We start from the raw sequence: 22,118 nt of genomic DNA, 5'->3' as shown, positions 1-22,118 counted from the left end.
TCTGGAAAGGCTTGCATATACATGCACATACGATTTCCACTCCCGGATAAACTATGGAAATTCAAATTAGCTCGAAGTTGCTCCATCTGTGAGATGTATTCCGTTTTGAATATTAAAATGAAATTTCCGCGTCACAACTCGGCAATGAGAGGAAAATTTCTGTGCGGCGAATTGAATTATGCGTGAGTGAGGCGAGTAATGCCTTTTTAAAAAGTTTTTTCGAATTCATCGTGATCACTCCTATCCCAACTTCAAGCGACCCTTTTCGGTTTAAAAGTAGAGGGGTAGTTAATGATCCCATCCAATACCGAACCTCCACACTGATTTATAATCTTTATCGCAGGCACAATTCAACATCTACGTCTTGCCCTCCAGGCCGCAGTGAGGATGTGTGGTATGGGATATTTGGTAATTGGTCATTCGAGTAATGGGTTATCAATGTATTTCGGAAAGTTGAAATTGACGTACGTAATTTTTCCTAATCTTGTGGCCATGTTTCCTTGGGGAAAACGATTACGAAAATGATTATGTAGACCAGTTGAGAACACAATTTTAATTGAATTACCCAACTGATCAATCCTATCAACATATTTTTATAAAATTATGCATATAAAATATAATGCTATACGAAGTATGTCCAATAAATACGCGAACTGAGACTAAAAACTTTATTTTGCAAAATTTAGTCTACATCGATTTTGTCCCCTTCAAAGTACTCTCCATTCGTTGCCATGCACTTATTAAATCTTCTTATCCACTCTTTAAAGCACCCTTGGAAGTCCTCGGCAGTTAGGACTTTTAGTTTTCTCGTCGTTTCTTGCTTTATTGTGTCCACATCTTCCCGGTGATGTCCCCTCGTCACATTCTTGCATTTTGGGAATAGGAAAAAGTCGCAGGTGGCGAGATCTGGCTAATAACAAGTATGATCAAGGATGGTAATTGAATTTTTTGCCAGAAATTGGCAAACAAACAATGCTGAATGTGCAGGTGCATTGTCATGGTGAAGGATCCATCCATCGCCTTGAGTCAAATTCGGTCGCACCCAGCGCACGCGATCTCTCAAACGCTTGAGAGCTGTAAGGTAGAACACAGCATTAACTTTTTGTCCTTTAGGAAGAAAATCATGATGAACAACACCTTCGACATAGAAAAAACCAGGAGTATGAATTTGATTTTCGATCGGCATTTCCTTGATTTTTTGTTTGATTTAATCCAGTTGAAAACGGATGTTTTCTTTGTAGCATTATCACCGTGAACAGCTGTCAACCTTTCAATAAATTCTTGATAACTTTTACCGCAGTTCATCAAAAACTTCATGTTGATTCGTTGCTTCGTGATTTCGTCAATTTCCATTTTCGACAAACATTAAAAACAAGGACAGCAGACACTCTCCTCTCCATAACTTCGTAACTGGCACCATACGCACAGCTCGACGATCTGCCATTCACAGGCGGCTCTTTGGTTCTCAGGCAACTGGCATCGTTAGTGGCCGGGGCTATAGTCCGCGTCATTGCCGCCAGATTGCACTAGTTCGCGTATTTATTGGATAGACCTCGTATTATGAAGTTCTTCCTTCTGCTCGAATGGTTTGTTCTGCGGGCCATGTATTGTGCTTCCGGTGACTACCATTTCAGGCTATCCAACAATAAAATCATCACTCCTAATTGCTTATATCGATATGTTACGATACAGGCAACTTTTTTCTGTATTCTGTTTAATTTAAAAATTCGGTCACACCACCTTGGACCCGAAATTCAAGTTAATGTCCGGATAAAGCGGAATTTAGCCTCTCAAAAGTGTTTTCATCGGAATACCTCATCACTGTTCGTTTGGTGACACCGCAAATGTTCCTAACTTGCTTGCCTTATACCTTACGTCATTGAGTATTCCCAGGTATTTTACTTTGGCTACTCCACTTAATGCCTATCCCAAGTAGAACTCGCGGAAACGTAGGCATACACTAAAAAGCCCCATCCAATACCGGCGCATCACGATGATTCATACTTCTTACTTCGGGCATGATTCAAAGCGTAAGTGAAGACAAAAACGGAAAAAGCAATCCACACCTTAGACGATGGTTACGACTTCGTCCCCTCCAAGTTTAGTATTTCTCTATAATAAGCCTCTCGATCTTTCACATTCCCCTTTACTTTCTCCAATGGGGGTAACAAAATTTTATCACTGTGGAGTTTTTGTCACGGGGCGATTACTGGGGATGGCCGAAGCGTCCGGAACCCAAACTACTCGCAGAAGGACATCAAAACCTGCCAGTCAACTCGAAGGCGTGAACGGACAATGCTGGTGACTATGTGTGTATATATATATATATACTTTCTAATTGGTATACCATATATTTTCTTAGGATTCAAGATATAGGTATATGTACACAATTAAAGCATGAAAGAGCGAGCACAAAGTTAGTGAGGTAGGTGGAATGCAGAGGATTCCAAAGAACTTGAAAAAACTTCTGAACCAGGAATCGAAACACGAAATTTAGTTTTCCCGATTGTAAAATATGTATTTTAGATGTATAATCTTTTAGATTGGTATATCGTAGGTCCGTGTTTCAATGCCGGTTCAGGAATTTTAGAGACATGTATTGTGCGTATGATCAGGTGAAAAAATATTATATGCACAGGGTGCGGCAACATAACTTTGTTTTATGAAAAAGGAAGTTATGTTACCGCACCCTGTATATGTGTGTATATATATATATGTGTGTGTGTGTATATATATACATATATATATATATATATATATATATATATATATATATATATATATATATATATATATATATATATATATATATATATATACGTATGTGTGTGTGCGTGGGTGGGTGGGTGCGTGCGTGCGTGCGTGCGTGCGTGTGTGCGTGCGTGTGTGCGTGTGTGTGTGTGTGTGTGTGTGTGTGTAGATAAATATTTCACATTTCTACGGCCGTGCCGCTACGATTTACGCCCAACGATGGTGGCAAGACTAAAGAAACATGAAATATTTCTGTGACATTTCTTATTATTTGTGTATATTATATTCTTATTATTGTGTCTATATATTGACCATACGTATGCATGTACATACATATATGTGTGGGCCGAGATATTAATGTTTTTCGTGTGTGCGTGCATGTGAAGGAGAGGAAAGGCTGAGAAGGAGTAGGTGGTCGAGGCATAACGTTTCCCTTGGGAATGCCTTGTTAGTTGTATTTTATTGTCCAGCGTCCCTCTGCAAATGGGTTCATTTACGAGGTCAGGGACTTCGGGGGAGGTGGTCGGTGGGAAAACTTCGATTTAGTTTCCAGCATGGAGGCAAACCTCCATGTTTTGCCCTTTCCTGAAACCCTAAGTTGTCCCCTCAACGGGGTCTTCCCCAAAATCGTGCGAGAGAAAATCGCCCGGTGAACTTCGGAGAAGGGTGCGGCATTTGTTTGCATAAATTCTAATTTTTTGTTCATAATTTAATCCCAGGGTTCGAAAAGGATTTTCCAAGGTACGCACCTATTATACGCATCCGTATCTGTCAACGGAGTGTATGATTTGGATACGTCGTTGCCTTAGCAATTACTGAATATTTGACTAAACTCGTTTATGTATTCACTGATTCGCGCAAGAGCCGTACTTGGGTTATTATGAATTCAAGTGAGGGAACCTTTTTTCAAACTGAAATATGGAGCCTTTTGTTTATGGCTCTGAAATTGAGGCAAGTCGATAACCGCGATGTGCTGGTAGAGATATTGGGGATGCGGGTGCGTAAAGAATGGAAGAAAATACAGTGGACTCTAGGGAAAACAAAAGAGCAGCATCTAGGCATTATGGGCTAGAGAAGAATTGGATAAATGCGAAGAAGGGAGGGATGAAGGAGGTAGTGCGAGTTAATGGGATATTGAAGAAAGGAGAGAATGCTGGGTATGCGAGACGGATTTTACCCACATCCATATGATATCTCTTATTGTTCCGAAATGAAAATGATAAGCGGATTACTCCTCCTCCAGGGGAAGTGATAGTCTCAACAAATACATAGCTACAAAATATTAGACGCCATTACGTGTTTAAATGTAATTTCAATCCATCGGCATCCCATTTCTAAAAGATGTAGGTCAATAGACAAAGTCCTCTAAAAAGTGATTTTGAAATTTCTTATTCTCATCAGAAATGTGGAAATGAAATATATTGTGGCACTTATATTGAAATTGGAAAGAAATTCACTAGGAAACTATTAAGAATCTCTCACCTCGGACCTGTTCTTTTATTTGATTTGTAATCAATTTTGAGCATAATATTCGTGTATAATCAATGAGCGATATATTTCAACTGTAAAAGGTAGGACCTTTGATGATTAAATAATGATAATCAGAATCCATTTATTTTAATTTTGATATGATGATTTAAATCCAGTAGAACCAATGTTGTATTTTGCTCATATGTCATCCACGTTATTAATGTTAGATTTTTTTGCAATGCTGAAGTTCATTCTTGGCATCAGAATGCAAATTTTGCGATTTGGAAAAGTGTTCTCATTTTCGGACGAAGCATCGTAAATTACATCAATAGTCAGGTAAAAATAGTCGTGGGTAGTAAAGGATGAATGTGTTTAAATAAAATTAAATCTGTGGACAACGTTGCATGGACGTATTTTGTTAAGTCTAGAAATTCTCTTAATCTTGCATTTTCAATGATCATCGGTGAACGCGAGACCGTGCGTATTATATTTAAACCGAACTAAAAAGAAACCACATCACTGGGCAAGTCTATGCCCAGCCAACGGTTTTCTACATGAACTTCGGAAAGATTTCATTATTGCGATCCCTAATAACCTTTAACAGTTACTTCTATTGAGCAAATAATCAAACGATATGACGTCATGAAATCTTTTCTGGGTCTTTCACTTCAAAATAATGCATTGAAAATGGTGAGCATGAATTAACTATCAATATTTTTGCAGGAAAAAATAGTTCCATTTTTGGAAAAAAATATTAATTCACCCTCAAAAAAATTATACAAGACTATGCATAAAATATACTTGTAAATTTATTTTCGAGTTGGTGGCAAAAAAACTCCTTGGTAACCTGAAACTCTCCCATGGTGCGTTTGGTGAGAGGGGAGGGGGGAAATTCTCTATCTGGTTGAGAAACTCATTGTTCTGTTGTTTCCTCTCGCATGCTTTCATCGAAAAACACTTTACCCATGAAATTTGAAGAACTGTCCCACTTTCTGAGTGTTTAGCGTGTTTCCTAAAGAGCATTTGGAGTTCCAACAGGGAGTGGATAACTATCTCTCCGCCGTTTCGCGACACTGAGATTCCACCGGACTGGCCGCGGCGGATTCTGTCGAGCGTGCTCGCGCCAACGATCGCACAAAACGCGGCGTCCCTGTAAACCTTTTCCGATGAGTCGTGGGAAATCGACGGCTGACAAGTGAGGCCACTCGTCCTCAGCGGAAGATTTTTTTTTGACTCACTCTTTTATTTTCTCCAAAGGTTCACGACTCTGTGTGTGTAAAAGAGAGAAAGAGAGAGAGCCACCGCCCCCACAAAGCATTCCACTTGTTCGTGGGAGGGATTTTTTCAACCTTCGCACACACAGTCTCAACCCTCAACCCCCCCTCTCTCCATCTCCCGTTAACGAAGCGGTGCCCCTCTTGGTGTCGATGGGCGGGGTCCCAAGGAGGAGGAGGAGGCAGAGGATCAGTATAAGCGTCTCTTAGACACGCTACCGAATCCAACCCGCCTCCTTCGCCCGCCGTTCATCAATAAGTCACCCGGCGCACTCACACCGATGGCGAAGGAACCGCGGAGTCCCTCGCCTGTCGCCCGGAGGAGAGAGGTCGGAGGGAAGGACGGGAGGGCGGCTGGGGAGGAAAACCCTGGACCGCTTAAAAGTACCCTTTGGCCCGATCCCTTCCCGCCCTCCCTCCCGACCCCTCTCCCCGTCGCCACCCAACCTTCAAAACTCCCCCAACCCCCGCCGTTTCCCGTCCATTCCAACCCCACCCCCACTCGCGGGTGAGAGGGAAAAGGGTCACAACCCGTCGTCCCCCCACCTCTCCCGCCTCGGCCCCCCAAAAATCCCTTCTTCAGGGTGCCCTCCCAGTACCCCCACTCCCTCCACGCCGCACCAGCCGGTGACAAATATCGACTGTCAGGGTCGTTTCCCACTCTCCCCCCCCCTCCCCACTCATTCCCTCGGTGGAACGACCCCGTGACCCCCAAAAAAGGCGTCGGGGCAGAGGGGTTGGTGGGGATCCTTGGGGAGGGAGGGAGGCGGGCGTTAAGGGTTCGAGGGTTTTCTCGGAGTGGGGCCGAGTGTCTCGGGAGGAGTATCCTGGGAAGGGGAGGGGGTCAGGGGGCAGGGGCCGCACGAACCCCCGTCATTCCCTTTTGTGGTCCATCCCGACGCTTCCGGGTTGCGTTTGTCACATCCAATACTGAGGGGACCCCACACGCACACAGGCTCTCGATACTTCAAGCCACTTTCCCCCGCTCCCCTTCCCTCATAAATGTCCCGGCCCTCCTTTCACGCTTCCCCCCTCCTCCTCCTCCTCCTCTCCCTCCCTCCATCTCCACCACTTCCTTACACCTTCTTCCGTTTTCTCCTTTCTTTGTCTTCCCTCCTAATTTCCAAATGTCCCACCCTCTCCTCGCACACGCCTGCCCCTCTTTCCTTCACATCTGGTCGTGACCTTCCTGGTCTTCCCTTCGATGAAGTGAAATTAGGGAACCAAGGGAAAGGAAAGTTTCGGGTCGGATGGCTTCAAGGGTCCATGAAAATCGACGGTGTGTGTATGCACCATTAGATAGAGCGGAAAATTGGCCTATTCCGAACTCCCGGGTCTGATTCGGTGATAGATTTATGGGATGAGGGACATCCATGCTAATGACGGAGCGGAAGAAATGGATTTAAAGGAATCAACGTTGGTATATTGCCAGGAGTCACTAAAGCATCACACCTCAAGGAATAATTTAGTTAAAGTATGTAATTTAACATTTTTTGCGAGTTTTAGCGATCGGACACGTAACTTCTAAAGATTTAATGTTTAGGTAATTGCCTCTCGGATCTCCTGCTGTTCAGCTCATGAGTCATTAGGCACCACTGCGTCATGTGGTTTATTTAGTGTTCATATTTTGTTTTTTCCATGAGCACGAATTATAGTGCTGGGAAATATGCAATTTTTGTGCATTTTCGCTGAAGTGATACCATATTAAAATTCTTTTTGCTGCATTCCGGATTGCCTCTCTAATTGTCCTCCTCCCCCCACTTAACATCCTACCCATCCATCTCTGGTAACACAAATTTATCTCAGCTGTTGGACCCCTTCTTTGATAACCATGAATGCAAAATGTTAGCATTCCGTAAGAGCTAATGACAAATTTCTTGGAAAACAAGCCGCGCGCCAATACATGCAACATTTATAGTAATGACATAATTAGATTTATGTAGCTAATAATATTCTTTCAGTATATGTTTGAAGGGGAAATAGTGAGGCACTCTTATTCGACAGTACCTGATTATTAATTATTTTTCAAGAGGTTTAGGCTATTAAAAGTAACTATTTTAGTTTCATTGATCTTTTGTTTTTTTAACAAAAAATAAATGTAAAAATTTCAAATAAGATGAAAGTTATTTACATCGATATGGCGAATTTTCCGGATGCCGAATGCTTTTTACTTCACTGTTAATGCTTGTCCTATGATTGATACACCTAATTATTTCTTTTATGCACGAGTGGCCCGTCGTTGCATTTTAAAAAGGATAGAGATGAGACGATTAGTTAGTTTACGGTTTCAAAGATAATGAGGAGTTGGTGATATACAAGACCTTGTACCTTATAAAAAATCAAATGCAATGCACGGAAGATATGTGATAGCATTACTTAAAATTTCACTGATCCTTTGGTTGTTTTTCACAAAATTAATGAAATTTATTAACAAAATTTGTTCCAAGAAGTTATGGAGCGGAAGATTCCAAGTTTTCGAGATAAACTAAATTTGCCTTTCCCATCACTCGCGGAGTGACAAGGTTTTCCAAATTGGTGGAATTCTAAATTGAAAGGTCGGCACCACCTTATATTCTTTCTTTTTGATGTTTGCGGACGAAGATTGTCTCATGGCCTCTTAATGCCTTAAAATTCGGGCGGAGGACAGTGGCGCCACTCACTCGCCCGTATACCATAAGGGATTCTTGCGGCGGAAGAGGAAGCACTAAAAAGCGCACCTAATAACGCCCAAAATATTGTGGAAAAGTCGTTACGGGGACGACCCCGGTCCTGTTTTTACTGGCGTAATATCGCGTCTCCCCCAAACTATTTGCTTCTCGCCCCTCCCACCACCAACCCAACCCTCTCTCTCCTCCCGCCACCAACCCAACACCCTCCTGCCCTCCCTCACACCAACCCGCCCACCGGCCTCCATTAATCTCTCCAAACTTTACTCATCTTGCCTTTCTTCCACCCTCCACCCCCACCCACTGCTCGCTCTCACTCTCTCTCCCTCTCTCTCTCTCCTTTCCACTCTCCCACCCCTCATCGCACCCCGCATTCGTTTCTTCCCCCACCGGACGCATTTCCCCAGCCCGTCGCTCATTAGCCGGCCCTCCTCCTCGAAAAACATTCGTCCCCTTCCACCACCTCTCGACCCCTCCCACTTCCACCATCCCCCAAGCACGGCTCCCTCCTCCCCTACCCCCACCCCTTTTGAGGATTCAATTATTCATCTTCGGAGTAATCGGGTGTGGCCAAATTGATGGAATAGTTGACGCGATTGTTAACGCGCGGAGGGGCGGGGAGTAGAGTGGAAGGAAAATGTATTTTCGAATGAATGGGAAATGGGTCCCGTTACGATTGAAAACTCGGATTTGTCTGAGCCGGCGAGTCTCTCAAATGGTGCGGCGGGGATCCACGAGGCCGCAAGGGATTTCACGCAAAGAAATTATAAAATGAAATTGTGGATCAGCACACGACAACAATTCTCAATTTTCCTTTTCATACTCTGTATCCCCACAACACTTCCAGAATTAGTACTGAATGGGAATGAATCTTTGTCTTTTTCTTTGTATTAGTCAAGTTCATGCTAGTTCACTTTTTTTATATTGATGCACAGTCACTTAATACTTTGCTTATTTATAAAATGCATGCGTGTGTGAATTTCAAAGGCTATCCATTCTCTTTCTCCATAAATTCATCATATACATATCACACTTGGTTATTCTTCTTCCTGAACTGAACTTTGGGAAAGAAGGGCAATTTATATTTATTGTTTATGGCCCCCTGAGTGAGAAATTCATTTTAATTCTTGGGCTCCGTTTCGCAAACCCGCAATTCGATGTACATATCAGCGGAAAATTCCTCTTGACGTGATATAAAACTTTCGAAATATACTTTATATTCTTCGATATGTAAATCAGTAATAAATGTTTTACCTGATTTATTGTCACGAACCAGCACATGTGAATCCGGAAGAAATTTTTTATGTAATCTTGTAGCTATTGTAAAATGGACCCACTTCTAAGTTCCTTTTTAAATCGTGGCCCAAAAGACACAACTCCTATCACTAGAATTAGAATTATCAATAATTCAATCATGTGTTTTTGCAATGATTAGGGCACTATATTCTGGAGAATTTATCATAGTGGTTGTTTTTATCTTTCGTTATTTTTTTCATAATTTTTGATTTTCACGATTTCAAGATACCGAAAGTTGCATCCTTGGCAGTGTCGCAGGAGGATACATACATTATGTATGCATATTTTTATATCTCTTCCCTATCCTTCTCTTTTATGGCTCTGTCGAAATACTATCCAATTTTGTATCACATGTGACCTATAATAGAAAAATGTCAGCAGTGAGTTACGCTACGGAAAACAAAATGGGCTGGTGCTCAGCTAACATTTGTGCATTTTCATCTGAAAACAGGAAGCCAAAAAAATGAATCATCGTGCCTTCGCCACCGCCAGGGCAACGCCCCTAATCCTGATCGGATCTCTCTGGCGTTCTAAAAATCTACGTGGCGTCCAAATTGCTTGGCCCTTTAATATTTCGTCCTCTGATGAAATGAACGTTTATTTGATTCATTTCAATTTGATCCACCGCTCTTCTCCCTAATTGAAAGTTTTGTTTTGGAAAGGAATGGCCAATTATGCTGGAAAATTTAGGTGTGACGTTGACCCTCTTTCCAATTTCAAATACTGTACCTGATATTGCCGTCATTCCAAGATAATATTATGCCTCACAGTTGGAGTTGCCGGCATTCTCCAGGAGACTCACGGAAAGTGCTATGGATGTCGAAATTCCCCTACCTTCCACCCAGTTTGAGTTGCGTATTTTCCTCCTTGTGTGTACAAGAAGTAGTAGTATTTTAGGGGAGGCGACCGACAGCTGAGGTCATTTGCGCCATAGGGGATGGACAGGAAAGGATGAAGTGTGAAGAGAAACCTGGCGTCGGCATTAGCCTACTTTTACTGAAAGGCGCCAAGGTGTCCGCAGCTTAACGTCCCATCCGACGGACGGCGTACTCACTCAAAGTGCCCTCCACAAAGCACCTCAAGATCGAGATACCACTGAAAAATATTCATCACCGCCGGGATATGAACCCGGGCCTTCTGGGTGGGAAGCCAGTAAGATAGCCACATTTTTCTTTTTAAAACTTGGCATCATAATTATCAGTGTAAGTTTGACACGACGTGAATACAAACAAATTTATCATATCAAACCATTCTCAATGAGCCCCAACCATCTTATCAGAGAAAACTTCATCTTGGAAAACAATATTCCTCAAGAATAATCTTATGGTTGACGTTCAGAAACCATGTTATATACTTACTTGGTTTGGCAATTTCTATCACTTATTGTGATAGCTACGTATGTCAAGGTAACATTTTTTTAATCTTTTGTTCCTTGGTAAACCAATTGGTACCAATTCAGCTTCACAATAATGCGGGTTATGTCACGATGGCTTTTTGTTCCATTTCAAACACCCGATATGACAATGAGCCCGAGGAAAAATTCATTTCAGGGTATGTAAACGTTCTGTTTTGGCCTCACATCCGAGCAAGCGATATTTGCAAAAGCCCGCCTGTAACGTTACCGTGTACGTCATGGCAAATAAATAAGAACGATTTTCTCGCATAAGGCTACGGACTGTTGATTTTTAACTCATTAAAAATGCAATTATTTTTCCATATGTACACTTCTCCTTAGTTAATTTTTTTTAAAGATTGCAAATACGTTCAGCTAGTTTTTTCCATCATAAAGTAATTTCGTTCAATCAAACTTTCGATATAAAAACACGCCTCTTTTACCTCTTTCCCTTATGACCAACGTGATAAAAAGACCGAACATTGAAATATCGTATCTCTGTAAAGAAGCACACAGAAAATTTACATTTTACTCATTTCCAAAGCAGTGAGATGCAGACTATGATTTGGTATGCGTTATATCTGTTGAAATAGGGTAACACAACCATAAGTCTTAAATAAATTTCGCACAAATTTCAACTGAAATTCGAAGTTTTTCAGAAAATAAGGGAGGTTCAGGGTGTGGAAATCACCTCCGAGTAGCGAGCCCTTTACGTCTACCTACCAAGATTCCACACCTCTGGATTGACAGGTGGGTCGGGTCGATCTCCGCCACTCTCCAATAACGCCGAGACGCATCCTCTGATGCCACGACGTGCCAGAAATAAAGCGGGACCATCATTAAGACGACCACGCGCTCACCCCTCCCCTCCACCCCACCGAAAAAGAAATAGAAAAAAAGGAAGCGTCGCTCCGAGGGACTCGTGTGAATCAAAGGACCGCGGACGGAAAATGAGAGTTCCCCCTTATCACCCCCGCGGGCCGCACGGCATAAAAGTATCCGACGGACCCCCCCATCCGACGGACGGCGTACTCACTCCAAGTGCCTTCCACAAAGCACCTCAATTAGGGATTGAGATACCACTGAAAAATATTCAATACCTCCGGGATTTGAACCCGGGCCCTCTGGGTGGGAAGCCAGTACGATAGCCACCGCACCAATCCCGATCCCCTTGTGCGTATAAGTTAATCTTTTTACGTGACGTGTATTGTTGAACTGTGAATTTGGAATCGTCAGTTGCCGCTCTCCAAAGACAGAATTTATGAGTTTTAGGATTACAAGGAGTAAATGAACATTTTAAGTTGTTTTTCTACTCAGATTAACAATTGATTAAAAAGATACTGTGCTTAACAAGGTGCCTCTTCCATCGTGTGTACTGAGAAACAAATTTTTGTGGAATCAGATAAGTTTCCTATATCTGCAATATATATATATATATATATGTAGTTTCCTATACATATATATGTATGTATATATATATACATATATATATATATATATATATATATATATATATACTCGTGGGTCGCGATGGTCCAGGGGGTAATGCATTGGACTGCTGACCGGAGGGCTCGGGTTCGATTCCCGGGCAAGTCACTCTGGCTACCTGCAGCTCCACCCAAGCAATATGGTTTTGTGCGTACCAGATCTTCCTGGGAAACCATAACCGACACAGGAACTGGCCCCCCTACCCTGATGTGTGACTGTCACACGCCGTCGGGCTTAGTACAGGGGTGAACTATGCCCGACTACCATCACCTACCGAACAGAACTTCGGGTTGATTACTGTTTATAGTTTATATATATATTATATATATATATATATATATATATATATATATATATATATATATATATATATACTCACACACACACAAATACACACACACACACACACACACACACACACATATATATATATATATATATATATATATATATATATATATATATATATATATAATATCTAAAAAATATATCTTTGAAATGGAACACTCTTCGGCGACGCACAAATACATAAAAACACAGATGTAGATTTTTAGAATATAGAGACACAAAGAAAGGACACTCACAATTTGTTATTTGACGTTTCGACAGCACGGCTGTCGTCTTCAGATGATTTCTGATGACGACAGCCGTGCTGTCGAAACGTCAAATAACAAATTGTGAGTGTCCTTTCTTTGTGTCTCTATATTCTAAAAATATATATAATATCTCATATTTATGCTTGTATATATGTGTATATATATTAATATTATATATATATATATATATATATATATATATATAATATCTCATGTGCAAAAACACTCGACCATATACAAAAATACATGCCTCTATACTCTGCACACCCCTTCGAAGTAGTCCCCATTGCATATTATACACTTATGCCACTGCTTTTTCCAATCCTCGAAACTCTTCTGGTACTCGATTTTCGGCATAGCTTTAAGCTCTCTCTGAGGAATGCTTTTTTAATCTCATATATGCTTGTAAAACGACTGCACTTTAAAGCTCTTTTTATATTTGGGAAAAAAAAGTCACGCGGGACCATGCCGGGCAAATATGGAGGTTGGGATATCATTAGAGCGCTGTTTTTAGCCAAAAATACGCGAACAAGCTGTGAGCAGGTCCATTATCGTTTCTCAAAAGACATCAATTGTTTCGCCGCAAATATGAGCGTTTTTTCTTATGGCTTCACGCAAACGGCGATGAACTTGTAAGTAGTACTTTTTATTGATCGTTTGACCTTGTGGCAAGAACTCATGGCGCACTATTCACTTTACGAAATCGCAAAACTCCCCTTACTTTTGGGAAACACCTCGTAGTTGATTTTTATTTTCATAATTCTTCTCAAGTGTCGTACGAGCGGGTAATGTAATAATCGTAATGAGGTAGCGTGAAACTGTGAGGAAACCTAATGATATAAATAAATACGCAAACACAAGTATTGTGGCTACAATTTAGATAACAATGAAAAATAAAAAATGATAAAATTCAAAAAAATGCTGCTATTAATAATAATAAATATTTTACTGAATTTTTTAGTTACTTTTTTCCCCTCTTTCGCCTATTTGAGAGAGAACGTTTGGACTGATATGTTTAAGAAGTTTCAGTTCGCTCTCGCTAGTCACGCGGGTTGAAAATTAATATTTGTTTGTTCTTTCATTTTTCCGATTTATTTTTCTGACCACGGTATGCAAACGAGGATAGCGCTAACCGCCGTTGCTGAATCAGTAATCATGGGACAATGTGTTTGAAAACGGAACTCTCCCAACGGAGGAATAGAACGTGCCTATGGCATCACTTTTAACGTAGAAATTTCTTACGTGGCTCATTAATGAGCCACGCAAGTCTTGAATGTTAGTTCAGAGCAATGGATGAATAGAATAACTTCCTTGGTTCACTTACCCGGCAATTTTACTTTTGTGATTATCCGCTGGATATTTGCGGCCTACGATAATCTGCGGGAATCAACTGTTTAGAAGTCGAGAACTCCTACTTACAAAAGATTCTATCGGTGAGCGCCTCAATTACTAAAACAAACCAGTCGGCTTATTTTTAATAGCTTATATGCCGCTTAATGACTTTATGTCCTTCAAGTAGGAATGCTGACGATTTGCTACTTAAGATGGAAGTTACATGCATATAGCCATTCACACACACACACGTGTGTGCGCGCGCGCGTGTGTATAAAGTAATCGACAGTGATAGAATTATTGTAACTAATACGTATATATATATATGTATATACGTATTATACAAATATATATTTATATAATGAATATAAATAAATATATGTATTTTTTCATACGGTATTATGAATCAGGCAATATATAGGGATAATCAATAGTGAAATACGCGAAATCGGCCGTCAATTTTTAATAATGATTGGGTAGTTGCAACTTTGCTTCCCCGTATCTCTTTAAGTACTTGCTCTGCGAGAACCTGCTCCATGGTCGGGGAAAATGGTGCTAAATCGTTATCCTTATTTAGAAAATAGTTAAATTAAGGTACTGATTTGAAATCGACCAGGGACCATTATCATAGGGCATTTTTGCGGGATTCGTAACAGCAATATAAATAACAGCTAGGTCCTTTTGTTGGTTTAATTTTATTTGTTATTAGTAAAAAGCTGAATTGGCTAGTATATGACTTGGTCCATGCTCGTATTAAAACTAATGTGTAAAATGAATTTTGGGAAAGTAAACGTCCTCCACAGTAGCTTACAGAAAATGCGTTCTTACATTCATTCTAAGGTATGGTGAAAGCAAACACGGTATACCTACTTGGAGTGTATTTATCACCTAAAAATAATGTAAAACAGCCCTAAAATGATTTTAAATATCATTTTTTTAAACAATCAAACTAAACTATTTTAAGGATTACAATAAAATCATTAAACAATGAGTACCCATCCGCCGATGTATCGGAATATCGGTATTTTTTATCTAAGATTCAGCTATCGGTAAAATGATATCATTTTTCAATATCCACAATCAATATCCCGATATTTTTGTACAGCATCGAACATACGTAATGCAACATCTCATTCCTTGCACCGCAGCAATGTACTTGGATGTCGAGACAACTGTTCAGTGGTGCACTAGGAGACAACAGCGCTCTGGAGAAGGGTGATGGGCCAAGGGCCCCAAGCCGGACGCAAGAGGGGGGAATGATACCTTCGGAACCCTGTGCGACCCCTTTCTCCCTCCTTTCCCACCGCGAAGTCGAAACGAGACTTAAAATTTATTCTGTTACGGTGTGGGGTGCAGTGTACCCAAGGGTAGGGATCGAGAATGACAATTTTTACAAACGTAACTTTGGTCATTCTCGCAAACTTTTATAACAGTCGGTTTAACTCCCAAAAGGCCCTTGGGCCCCGGTGCGACCTTGAGGGTGGGAGGGTCCCTTCCGTTCTTCCCCACCTCCCTGCCTTTCCCAGTTACTATCTGTGCGTTACTGGATATGCCCCCATTAGTGTGGGAGTGATGTAACGACCGAACCACCTGCCCTCAAGTGCCTTGCACGGCGCGGGCGAGCATGGAGACCGAAAATACGAGCGATGTTTGGGAAATATTTATTATTTTGAATCCATGTGATATCCGTCGTCCTAATGGAGAGTAATTATGGTCCAAATGGAATTGTTGTATTTTTATTCCTCCACGGTTCCGTGTTTTCAGGGCCTTGTTTTCCGCAGGAATAAAATACGCCACTGGCTATTTTTACTGAAGTAACAAAAAGATTGGTGTCCATTTTTATCGCCAATCCTCCTCCATGCCCACTCCACGGGAAAATTTCCCTGGAAAAATAAAAAAAAATTTCCCTGGAAGAATTAAAAAAATTTCCCAGCGAGGTTTAGATCGAGCTGCACGAAATCGTATCGCAGCTAATAAATGCCGACGCAATTATAATTCAAATGATTCATTAACCTGATGACTTCGCTTTCATCTGTATACAATTTCCCTTCATGGATTTTGTGTTGCTTGCTAAGCGGAGAAAAGAAAGAGAGTTATCCAGGTTAACGACACGAAAAAAAACTCCTTCGGGCCGGATTTGAACCAGCGACCTATGGATATCTGATATCTTTCCGTCTACAGTCCACCGCTCTACCAACTGAGCTACCGAAGGCCTTGATGTTGATGGGGGAAAGTCGTAATCAACTGTTTGTGGGTGGAAAAAGTATAGGAAAAACCTTATTGTGTACTCATTTAAAAATAATTACATCCTTTGTTTAGCGTTGAGTCCTCTTAACTGTGGTGTGTTCTCTCTGAAACGATTTATTGGTCCTCGGCAGTCAATATGCGATTCCCCACAGGATGGATGGCTGACTACCGCATCATTAAAATCCTTAAGCAGGCTGACGAAGAAAAATCTTGAAACATATCGTTAAATTTAAAGCGAATTTCGATGTAGAATTACTGTGCATGTTAAAGTCAGTCGGTAAAAGATAATATTTATCATATTCTTCAACACTACCTTTCTATTTTTCAAATCTATATATTCTAATACGATGGCACTGCTTTCGCATTACTGTTAAAAACAATTTATCTTTCATTGAAAGTTCAATTTATAATCAAAATAAAATTATGCATAAAGGTAAAAAGATAATACTTGTAATTGGAGTGGATCCGAAGTTGTTGGTGGGGTTGAATTTATTTGATTGGATGGTTGACTGTTGAAAGAGATGGACATCCCAGGTTGATAAAAGGGAAAAGTAAACAATGCAAATAAAAATAACTTTATTGAATAATAATGCGGCATATTGTTTGCGAATTAACAAATTTTTTCACCCAATCTGATTTTAGTGAACGGTAGTAGTGAATGCTATTCGAGAACATCGTTTCCCTATACACTCATTCGCCATACGCGTTGAAATAATTTGATCACATAGTACGCCGCGGTGTCGTGAATCTCGTCTCTAGATAATGTTTGATTTTTAATCGCGGTGGGAAAAACTGATATCGCCGAATGCCATAATACGGAAGGGGTTGCAAGTCCCGCTAATAGATGGAAATTTTAAGTGTTTCATTCCAACAGTCTCAACGTGTATCGCTCCTCTTTGGATGATTAAAAACAAGTCTCCACTACTCAAGTCTCTTTTAGCGACAGCCCACGACGGGTCATTGGGCCCTCCAAGTGACGTTAACATTATCGCGTCATTAATGAATCGAGATCCAAAAAGTGAATCTTAACGGTGTTAAACACAATAATTTGACAAATGTGGCAATTTCCGAGGTGCATACCCATGAGAACGTGTGAAACGGCGGGATATGATTGTTTTATACAATTACGGGCTACAGTCGTGCGTTCTCCTAGATTTTTTGGTAATTCTTTATTTCATAATCATATGGCTTACACATGTCACTTTTTTAAGAACAAGTTTAAATTAGTGTGTTTCTTCTTATACCTGTCTAGACTTTTAACAAAAAATAACTATGGAAAATTTTAATAAAAAAATATTTCTCTCAAAATCAAACTCTCTAAAAATTTTAGCGATTGATAGAATATAAACAATAATAATTTTTGCTTTATTTTCTCACCCCCTTCGTTTCCCAATTTCTTGGTAATTAGGTGAAAATGACCGTCGTACAGATACTAAAATTCGTGTTACTTCCTGCTGCAACTTATCCTACCGGCAAAATATCATATTTCCTCCCTTCCTGTTTGCAACCTCTATAGAATAACTCTTTGAGTTCTTTGTTATTTTTTAATTTGTACGTCTGTTGATAGTTATCCCCACCAAAGTCCTACGTTCGTTCCTGTCCTTCTTCAACTATATATAGATGCTATTTAAATACCTGCTATCACCCAGGCTACATGGCAATCCTTTTTGACACTGGGAATAGTTTGAAATCCAATAATATTAGTTTTTTCATTTTCTTTTTCCTCGAAATCAAACACCATCAATTATACTGACATTTTCCCAGACTCTCTTTCTATGTTACTTTAAAAACTCGATGGTCTTCAGTGTCGAGTCTCCTATAAAATTTACTTAGGAAAAATAACACTCGCCTTTTTATTCATTTCCGTGAGCATTATGATATTTGCTTGAAGATAAGAAGCCTTAGCAGCTGCTGTTTTCGATTAAAACTGCGCCGTATGATTTTACAAATTACACTTTTATAATTTCGATTCAATGTAAAGATTTCTCGCTGTTTCTACATGATCCGGTAAATGGCTTCACTCTGAATATTAATATTTATCTATTGGACGTGTGACTATTTCTACAACATTTCCTAAATCCCAAAATGAGGCTACGTCCTGTGATGCCTTTTTAATAACGTTATTTTCCAGATATCTTCCCCCCCCCACCTCACACGCACACACAAGGATTTTTGTGACATTTCGCATGCAAAGTGCCAAGGTTTTGTCATTTCATATCAACCTACTCAATGCCCCCGTTTTCCTCTTGGAAGGCATACCTCCATTCCTACCACTCTCAACGGTCGCCTCTCCCTTAGGAATCCCCCGGTTATCCAGGTTATCATTCATCATATCACTTGGGCACAGGTCGTGTCTGCTAGTGGCAGGATCAGTGCCGCATAGCATTCCCTGGGTAGAATGGGTTGTTCAAGGCTATCACTCTCTGCGAGAGATTCAAATTCCGCAAGCCCCGCCTCGCATGATATTGAGTACGCCCTTTCACGTTTCCTGTATCCTCTTCTTTATACTTTTTTATTCCCAAAAAATATCTTACAAATCTTAACGAATAAAGGAAACCCGTGTTCCCGATGGAAACCCACTTTCATAAAGAGGAGTGCTCAGGTTTGTCCTGTCGTAAAACCATCGACGTTCGAGGGCTAAGGCCTAAATCGAGAACGTTTCCCATTAAATGTATATACTCACGGTCAAAAATATTCTTCGGACGGCATTTGAATCGGCGATATATGGATTTTGGAATTTTCTATCCGCATTTAAGTACAACGCTCCTCCAACTGCGCAAACCGAATGAACCAGTCCCATTCGTGATCAGAGTGGAAAAAAAGAATTTTTCGTTGAAGTTCTAAAACTCCTCTCAATTGTTTGATATTTCGTCGTCCTCGTTAGTGTGGCGCATTCGCCCTCAAACGATTCACAGGTGCGCGTGCACTTTCATAATGAGATGACTTTTATCGATAAAAAAATGTAAACATTTTTCTCCGACTTTAGGATTTTATTTTATACAAACTTTATACATAATTGTACTATTAATACTCGTATTATTATTGGGGCACTCAATTAAGATGCTATGCAACTCAAAGGCATCCTTTCGTCTTGTATATTCAGCCGAGCGATGTAAACATGTTTCTCCGACTTTATGACTTTATTTCATGCAAAATTTATTTATCATTGTAATTTTAATATTAGGGCACTCAATTGAAGTCATATGCAACTCAAAGGCATCATTTCGTCTTAAATATTCAGTCGATCGATGTAACTATGAGCAGTGGGGGGAAAGATGTAATACAAGTACCTGAACAGCTTCGTCGTGAATCATTCCTGTTTGAATCAACATATCATATGCTTAGAATGCTGATACCGTTACGTGTCAAATAACAGGCGGCCTCTCTTAAAGTTCCGATTATAGCTTATGCATTGAATCAAATTACTCAGGAAACGGTACCCGAAAAATTACACCCCTTGGACTTCTTAGAATTTTTCTTGTTGATGGGGCTGTCGATAAACATCCCCCAGTGCTTGAACCTGAGACCCATGCAGTCCAACGCTCTACCCGCTGGACTATCTCGTAGATCTGTCTATCCTATAATAATTGCAAATTATTCATGTTAATTTTAAAACTATTGCACGGTATTAAACCTTATTTACTTCATCATTATTAAACCATGGATTAGAAAACCTATTGATGTGATAACGCGCGACCTTAACGTAACGTATCGAGTAATACCAGATATTGCACAGTCGCCTAAAATTAAATCACACCTCAATGATTTTGTGGTAAATACAAAAAGTCTAGGATGCCGTAAGTTCTAACACACGCGTGGCTCTATTCGAGAATTTTAGATGACATAAAAATATTTTCTTCGGGCCGGATTTGAGGCAGCGACCTATGGATATCTGTGATATCAGTCCACCGCTCTACCAACTGAGCTGTCGAAGAGAAGAGAATTGAATGCTATAGAAGTGCAGAAAAACATGCTGAAGTAGTGCTCTGTTGTGCGTATACATACTTTTTGTAACTCAAATCGTGTAGAAATTCTAATTATAAGACTTTTCGTTCACAGTCTTTTCTATTTTGCGAAATATTTTGCATTTGCCCAGTCCAAATGTATGGATATATAGCCCCCCCAAGGGGAGCTTCCGTCAAAATTGATCGTTTTCTCATGGGATATTTCTCTGATCCTTAGTAAAATATTTTCTTTCAAGCCGGGCTTGAACCCACACTCGTTTTATCCTCCACGCCCCCCTTCCTCTACTCCTACGAAATTCGTGTGATTTCTAGCGAGAAACACCTGACAGGTGAAATTTTAAACGCTTATTTCTTAAAACCAGCCTAATAATATTGTCCTGTTGATAAAAATGTATTTCGTAGGTTTTAAGGGTCGCCATAGCATATTGGACAGGTTAGCTTCATAGGAACGAGAGAGATGGTTAAGAACGGGTAATAAGAATCCCGATGTCGAGGTTTTCCTGCACTTAAAATTAGTGAATAATTTTCATAGGCTCACCCGTTCATTCTTTCTTTAAAGTTTACCTTTCACAGTATATGCCCTGACTTTGAAGTTTTCTCTTCATAGCATCAATTAAGGGAAAGAATTACCGCCGACAAGCTTGCCCTGTCGAGAGATGAATCTCACTTCGCGTTGAAGGAAACCAGTAAACTGCAAGAAAATACGATCCTACAACAATCTATGTCGTGTTCTATTATACTAAATCTTCGGCGTTGGACTTGGAATCGCGGTGAGTGTTTAAACAAGATTATGGTTATCTCGTTTACATAATTTGATGATTGGTGATTCCACTGATAACCGTCGTGTTGATTGCTATTGTGCGCATAACGATCTGCGAATGCGAGCTTTTTCATTTTTACGTTTTAATCTCCTACATTCTTGCATGGTGCGTGTCCCATTGCATGCAGTCGTCTCAATGCAACCTCGATTAACAAGTATCCTTTGAATGCGCTCGTGAAAACTGTTGACATCACAGGAAAATATATTATTTTAAACAGGCAAATACTTGTGTTTTGAATTGAGACAAATATAAGGTTTTCTTATCCTAATACATTTAGTTTACTATAGTTATCCTCATGGCCTCGACTTGTGTTTCAGACGTTTGACAGAAAAATGTTCACTAAAGATAGATTTTTTCAATAATGATAATGCTTTTTAACTTATTTCCTGTTATTTTCACCCTTCTCATATGAGTTATAGACAAGATTCAGTAGTCATAAACAAACCTTGAGTGTGCTACGGCAGAATTTGGTCAGGCAGATCTTTTATGTTTCAAGCCAATGTTTAAAGTTTACTGGGATAATTTAGTTGTCTTAGCTTTGATGCACATAAGTGATATTATACATAAACTCTTGTCTAAAACTTATATAATTGTTTCCAATTGCGTGGAAATGCATTCTCGAATCAACCTAATTTTTTTGATTCTCACTGAGCTATCTTAATGTTAACTCAATTTATGGCCTTAGAGACCTCTATGCTACTAACTAGTAGAGTGGAAATTAAATATGATGATGTAGCGATTTGATTTTAGTTGATGTAAATCAAAGATGCTCGCAAGGGAATGTAAGGGAATAATGAGATACCCCTTATTACGAATTGA

The 22,118-nt window shown here is 40.1% G+C and overlaps 1 non-coding gene across 1 annotated transcript; it reads right to left on the bottom strand.

Annotated features, from left to right (window-relative positions):
• Positions 1 to 16,388: 16,388 nt before the first annotated feature.
• Positions 16,389 to 16,478, bottom strand: TRNAY-GUA (transfer RNA tyrosine (anticodon GUA)). The gene is given in 2 exon segments: positions 16,389 to 16,424; positions 16,442 to 16,478. It is a non-coding gene; the product is annotated as a tRNA-Tyr (tRNA).
• Between the last annotated feature and the right edge of the window lie 5,640 nt (positions 16,479 to 22,118).

Source organism: Hetaerina americana, unplaced genomic scaffold, assembly GCF_022747635.1.
Source record: "Hetaerina americana unplaced genomic scaffold, ioHetAmer1.1.p SCAF_3, whole genome shotgun sequence".
Lineage (NCBI taxonomy): Eukaryota > Metazoa > Arthropoda > Insecta > Odonata > Calopterygidae > Hetaerina > Hetaerina americana.
Note: the sequence above shows the minus strand (reverse complement) of the source record. Positions and strands in the feature narration are given on the sequence as shown.